Raw genomic sequence first — 7407 nt, forward strand, 5'->3', positions numbered from 1 at the left:
TTTATATATACTTTATCTATAAGGCTCAATTTAATTTTAATTTTTTATAAATTGATTTTAATTGAGTTTTTTACCTGTAATTTTGGATTTTGTCTCTAATAATATTATATACATATATATATATATATATACATATATACATACAAATATATATACACATATATACATATACATATATATATACATACATATATTTACATACATATATATATACATACATATATATATACATACATATACGTACATATATACATATATATACACATACATATATATGTACACATACATATATATATATATATATATATATACACACACACACATACATATATTGGCACCTTGTGGGCAATAAAAAAATCACACACATATATACATACATATATATATATATATATATACATATATATACATATATACATATACATATATACATACATACATACATACATACACACATACATACATATATATGTATGTGTGTGTGTATGCATACATGCTTACATGTATGCATATACACATACATACATGTTAATATATCACCACCAATATCAGTAAACTTATTGCTTATATATTTTCAGACAAGATTATATTTGATAAAGCTGGCCCACGCTTTAATAGAGGGTTATGGAGAATTGGCTTCAACGACAAGATAGAATACGTAGAAACAATCTGAATACGATTAAAGCAAACAACGTAACAAGAAAATAATGTTGTCCAACCGTCAGACAGTGAATGTCTAAAGGTATACCTAAGATTTTTCTGCCCTTGATAGACACATTTTCGTGCGCCCCACAGATACAATATAATCTTTAGAAAGAAATTTGTTAAAGTTAGTTAGAGGTGTCTAGGCAATATTAGGACCCAGATTTTCAGTCATAATAAAGCAGCTATTAAAACATTGCACACATTCTAGTGTGCGCTAAATCTAAAACAGCTAATTTCTGACCAAACAATGAAAACCATTTAAAAGAAACGGTTACAAAAACAGATGCATCAACCATTGGCAGTTTAGAAAAACACATATTGGGCCTATTGAAAATTCATTCAATGCGCGGTACAAACAGCACATTAACTCGTTCAGAAACGGAAACAAACAATTCTACTCCTTTGCTGAAATACAGAGAGCCCAACAATCGAGTGTAGCAACTTCGCAAAAGAAGACGTATACAATATTACGGTAGTAATTATAATTATAATTTGAGTGCAACTGAAAAGTTTAAACTGTTGATTCTGCCAGGTAACATCTTAAATGGGAGCGAAGAAACTATCTCACCGTGTTTGTACACAAGGAAATTCATATATAAAAAAAGCAGACGTAGAAAAACGAATCCAGGTTAAAAAAAGCTACAGGAAAAAAGGTCACATGTAATGCCATCAAATATAAATCGTGCTCTCAATATGTACAAGTCATGTATTGACAGTTAATAACTGATTTAAAATATTTTCTGTTTTATTACTTTAATTGTTTATGGTACTTTAATAAATTGTGACTGACTTGAATGGCAAAATTGTGACTTTTTGCCTGCGATTTTATTACCGGTCACCATAAATTAATTGTGACTTTTTTTCCTGTGATTTTATTACCGGCCATGGGAAAAACATACCTAAGAGCTTTCTGCCCTTGAGAAATACATTTTCATGCGCCCCGCAGATATAATAAAGTAGGAGTCTAGGCGAAATAATTGTCGAAATAGATAATAAGAATTATAAATTATAATTGCGCTTTTAATAGTTCCAGTTTGCCCCCCCAGATTAACCGTGATTGAGGAAACTTAAAATCAAAGGTATGCCAGCAGTAACTATCTTGTCAAAATTGGGATGATCTTTTAAAGTGTATATAATATTACATAATCCATTAAGACCGTTTTGAGGAGTATTTCAAATAGGCGAAACGAACATTTAGAGATTACTATCATTGGCTCGCCAAAATTCTCGTGGAAATTTCGATTCTTATTCGTTTAAGCGTGGGTGTCTTTTAATCTCACCTATAACCAGTTTTTAAAACTTTTATTATGCCTTCTTTAAAAAGCGGTCTTTAGATTTTAACGCTTTGAACATCGGAAATTTATAATCTGTAAAAAAATTATTAGAGTTAGAGGATGTATTGATGTTTGTGCATGTTTAATGGTGGGTTTGCATTTGTAGTGTATAGACATATTTGCCTGCATTTGTAATAACATTTTTATCGTTGATTAACAGAAACAGTAGCATTTTAAATTTTCGGAAAGTGAAACAGCACAATTTGTAATGTTTTCATTATTCTTTTCTACTCTAGGCACAAGGCCCGAAATTTGCGGGGGAGTGGGGCAGTCGATTATATCGACCCCAGTACGCAACTGGTACTTAATCTATCGATCCCGAAAGGATGAAAGGCAAAGTCGACCTCGGCGGAATTTGAACTCAGAACATAAAGACAAGAAATACCGCAAAGCATTTTGCCCGGCGTGCTAAAGTTTCTTATTTCCTTATTGCCCACAATGGGCTAAACATAGAGGAGACAAACAAGGACAGACAAAGGGATTAAGTCGATTACATCGACCCCAGTGCGTAACTGGTACTTAATTTATCGACCGAAAGGATGAAAGGCAAAGTCGACCTCGGCGGAATTTGAACTCAGAACATAAAGACAGAAGAAATACCGCAGAGCATTTCGCCCGACGTGCTAAAGTTTCTGCCAGCTCGCCTCCTTAATGCATTCATTATTGAATACCCATCACTTGCATTACTTTCAATACAAATACAACGATAAGATGATATTCGTTTTTTTTATCCATGTAATCTAATATATAATACATACTTTCGGATTAGGGTTCTTTATTTATCAAATAAATATTTTTTATATTACTTCCTTTTTCTTTTTTTTTCTTTTCTAATTCTGAATCTCTGATGTTCTGAACATTAAAATCAGAAGGCCGGATTTTATTTTCTTAAAAATAAAATGAAGTAAAAATAAAATAAAAGAATTCTTTAGAAAGAAGTTAGGAAGCGACTAAAAAAACTTCGCGCTTAAACGAATAAGATTTTAAGTCATATTTTTAATGTAAATATGTACGCGCATACACGCACACACATTTGTATATACATACGAGTGTATGTACATATGAACAATCGTATGTGCGTACGTATGTATGTATGCATGCATGTTTTGTTCGGGGCAAGATGTCTTCGAAGAGTAGACCTGCTTTTGAATACCACACTAATGTAGTATGAACCGCAAATCTCGATTTCTTTCGATATATATCTAGTGTTAGAGAGTAGGTTCGTGACTGTCTATCTTATTTTATTTATTAATTTTTTTTACTAACATTTTTCGACCTTTATATCTCTGATCTTAAGAAGTTGATGTCATGCCTTACGGAGTAATTGTTACGCAATAGTCTTTCTATTCCTGATCATCTCTGATTGGTTGTGCCTGGGTCGTCACTTATATAGATTTTACTGGATGTTGTGGACGACGAAATGACTCCTTTTCACGCTGTATAGTTAGAGGAAAATGGTTCATCGTAATGATGGGTGAAATATCAGTTATTCGGTGAACTATTCATCTGGAAAAAAAGTTATTCTTAAACCGGATAAAAACGGAATCGAGCAATAGTTGGATAACACGAATTTGATTGGATCAAGATAGGACAAATATGAAAACGAGAGCGCTTCAATGATCGTAGTTTGAAATACAATACGGTTCGCCATCAAAAGTGTAAAACAGCTGTCAGCTGTTTTACACCAATTAAATACCTCTGAAATTCCGTCGAGGTTATCTTTTTCTTTCATCCTTTTAGGGTCAATGAAATAAAGTACCAGTCAAGAACTGGGGTCGATGTAATCGATTAACACCCTCCTCCTAAAATAGCCGACCTTGAGCCAAAATTTGAAACCATATAATCGATTCATGAGGGATTTGATCTCAAGGTATAAAGAGTCGAAATTAAATAAATCATTTACTTCGACGCTGTTAAGTTTCTACCAATTTAAGAGTCTTCAGTAGTAATTATATTTTACATCATCAGAAGCAACAAACTTATAGGAGAAGGGTGTCGATTAATTTGGACTGAACATGGTTGCTATTTATTTTATCGACCATTGAGAAAGGGAGACGAACGTCAAAGTTGATCTTGGCGGTATTTGAGTTTAGAACGTAGAGAAATAAATGGTTTATGCAAAATATATTTTTCTCTCTACTGTAGGGATCAAAGCTTGATATTTTGGGGAAGTGGCTTCAATGTCGAACTGTTTCTGCCAACCTAGGGTTTCTCATATCGTCACAAGGCTAAGGATTCACAAGGGAAGCGTATATGTAAATTCGAGCTTTTTACAGACCTGTAGTTTATTATATCACCGTCTCGATTCGACGAGCTGGCAGAATCGTCGACGCGTCGGACAAAATGTTTAGCAGCATTAATATCGGTTCTTTACGATAAGTTCAAATTCCGCCGAGATCAATAAAATAAGTACTGAGGTCTAGGGTCTATGTAATCGACTTACGTCCTTCCCACTAAATTTATTGGTTGTGTGCCAAAATTTAATACCATTGTATCATCTTCTCGATAACAGGGGCGAAGAGCAAAATTGACCTTGTAATATTTAAACTTAGAACGCAGACAAACCACTAGCAGAATTGGTGAGGGTTCGAAATAAATGCCTTGTAGCATAAGTTCTACTGTTGGGGTAACATTTAGGTAGCGAGCTGGCAAAATCGTTAGCACGCCGGGCAAAATGCTTGGCGGCATTTCGTCATCGTTACGTTCTGAGTGCAAATTCCACCAAGAACGACTAGCTTTTCATCCATTCAGGATCGATGGATGAAATAAGTACCAGCTGAGCACTGGGGTCGATATAATTGACTTACCCCTTCTCCCGAACTTGCTGGCCTTGTGCCAAAATTTGAAAACAAATATTTAAACTCAGAGCATAGAAAAATGGGCAAAAACGAAATACAAGTATACTTCAATTTATATCGTTTCGAGTTACGTATTTTACGACTCTGTCTTCTTTTCTTTTTAAGAAATTAATGAGGAAAAAAAAAAAAGAACTTCAACTTCAGTCGGTTTATTCAACTTTACGTCGGTCTTGCCGAACATTTAAAAAATATAAAATCTGTTTGAAAAATCTTTAAAAACGAAGATTGAAGTGGAAAATCAAATAAAATACATGTGAAAATATGTACAAATCAGATACTAAAACAGATAAAAGCTAATAAACTGTAGAAAACACATAATTGCAGTTGACACATTTATGTGCCTTTCCGGATCGATATACCCCGCTTTCCACCACGAAGTAACGACGTAGTTCGTACCAGGAAATTCAAACGTGGGTTTGTGTGTATTGTGTGATTTCTTTTTTTTTTTTTTTTCATACGTGTTCAAAGAATGAAATTACGGTAGAATTGTTTTCATTTATTTATTTATTATTTATTGGTGGAGGTAGGCATGAAAGAAAAGTCAACTATGGCAGAATGTGAACACAGAATCTTCTAACAATACATAAGGAATATTTCAACCTTCTACTAATAATGATTTCAAATTTTGGTACAAGGCCATGGGACGGGGTAAGTCGATTACATTGACCTCAGTGCTCAACTGCTACTTATTTTATCGACCCCAAAAAGATGGAAGGTAAAGTCGACTTCGACTCAGAACGTAAAGACGGACGAAAGACTTCTAAGTATTTTTTCCTAGCTCGCCGCCTTATCTTCTGCTAATAATAATTACACAAAGCCTAGACATTTTGGGGTGGAAAGGAACAGTTATATGGACTTCAGTACTTTACGGGTTTTTTTATTATTATTATTTTATCGACTCCGGAAGGATTGCAGGCAAAGTCAGCATCGTTTGGACTTGAACTCCAAATGTAAAAAGACGTAACTAAATATCGATTTTTAACATATGCAGAAGGCCTCATTTTTTTTTTTGTGGTGGGGGAGAGTATGGTCGCTATATCGATTCCCGTACTTGACTGTTATTTTATTTTATCGACCCCGGAGGTATAAAATGCAAAGTTGACCTCAGTGGGATATGAACTAAGTATGTAAAAAGTCGCAATGAAATTAATCAGACGCTCTAACGATTCTGCCAATCCACCACCTTTAAAACTTCTGATAATCGTTTCTACACTGGCACAAAACCACATATTCAGGTAGAAGGGTTAGTCGATTTATTCGACTACAGTACTTACCTGGTATTTCCTGTTATCGATCCCAGAAGGCAATATTGAACTTGGCAGGATAGGAACTCAGAATGTAAAGAAACTAAACACGGTAAACTATTTTGTCCGATGCGCTAATGATTCTGCTAGAAACAGCAGCCAAATTTTAATCAACTCTCAATGTGCTATCTTTACAAAGAAGGAAGGACATGTTGGATCGTGTGACATGGCGATGGCTAGAACGCTTTTGATCATCAGTATATTCGATCTTAGCTGACCTAGGGCTCAACAACAAAAGCATGTTATGATATAATCAGACTACGATTCTTATAATTGCATTAAATGTTTGTTGCTTTATTTGTTCAGTTGATGTTACCGAACGGATCACATTTTAACTACGAATCCACTGTTCGGCTGTGATTTTATGACTCTTCCTAAATTACACCATTGCATCAGCGTTCATTCAACAATCACGTGATCACATCAAGGTCTTTGCTGTCTGTCAATCGACAAGATATTTTATTAGATTTCTGCTCGTTTGCACAAACCTATGTGTTTACTCAAACATCATAACAGGGGATGAGGAGAGAGCGAGAGAGTGGGGGGAGGGGAGCAAAGAAAGTCAAGATCAGAAAAACAAAACAAAAAACTTGTATGGCGGTTGAAAACTAAATTTGATTATGTTATATAATGTTTCAAGTCACGAACTTTCTATATATCATAACAGTGTTTATTCAAACTTCAAACGAAGAGAAAGAAACAGAGAGAGAGAGGGAGTGAGAGAAAATAGAGAGGAAAGCAATAGAGATAAAAACAGCGAGGTGATAGAGAGAAGAGACGAGGAAAGGAAGACAGGAGAAGAAACAATAAGAGTAAAGAGACGGATGTGGAAAAGTGGAAAAGAAGAGAAAGAGGAAAAAAACAAGGAAAAATCGGGAATATGTAATCATGGAGTGAGATGAAAGTTGGGAAATGAAATTTGATTATATCATGTTATATAACGTAATACAATCACAGAGGCTGAAGGTTCGAAACTCAATGAAATGAATAAAAATTATATTACTTATATATATATATTTTAAAGTTTTACAACGCTTTCTTTCGCCAAACAAAGATTGAAAACTTAAATTTTATACTTCAACTGAACTTAACGATGTGATACATATATTTACAAACTTCGTCAGCGCCATAGATAGTGTATAAAGGTAGCGATCTGGTTTCAAAAACTAGTTCAGTGGTTCCCAATCTGTGGTCCGCAAAGATAAT

At 34.3% G+C, this 7407-nt stretch overlaps 2 long non-coding RNA genes across 3 annotated transcripts in view; one reads left to right on the forward strand and one right to left on the reverse strand.

The window, feature by feature from the left end:
- The window catches only part of LOC128250910 (uncharacterized), a 5163-nt gene extending 2566 nt beyond the window's left edge, over positions 1–2597 (forward strand). Inside the window, exons 2-3 of the long non-coding RNA XR_008266850.1 lie at positions 579–742; positions 2276–2597. This is a non-coding gene — a long non-coding RNA (uncharacterized LOC128250910). The remainder of the gene's footprint in view (positions 1–578; positions 743–2275) is intronic.
- Positions 1–6864, reverse strand: part of LOC128250909 (uncharacterized) — a 26080-nt gene extending 19216 nt beyond the window's left edge. For both annotated transcript variants that reach the window (XR_008266845.1, XR_008266846.1), the window contains exon 1: positions 6172–6864. This is a non-coding gene — a long non-coding RNA (uncharacterized LOC128250909). The remainder of the gene's footprint in view (positions 1–6171) is intronic.
- Positions 6865–7407: the final 543 nt, after the last annotated feature.

The sequence above is a fragment of the Octopus bimaculoides genome, chromosome 2, assembly GCF_001194135.2.
Source record: "Octopus bimaculoides isolate UCB-OBI-ISO-001 chromosome 2, ASM119413v2, whole genome shotgun sequence".
Lineage (NCBI taxonomy): Eukaryota > Metazoa > Mollusca > Cephalopoda > Octopoda > Octopodidae > Octopus > Octopus bimaculoides.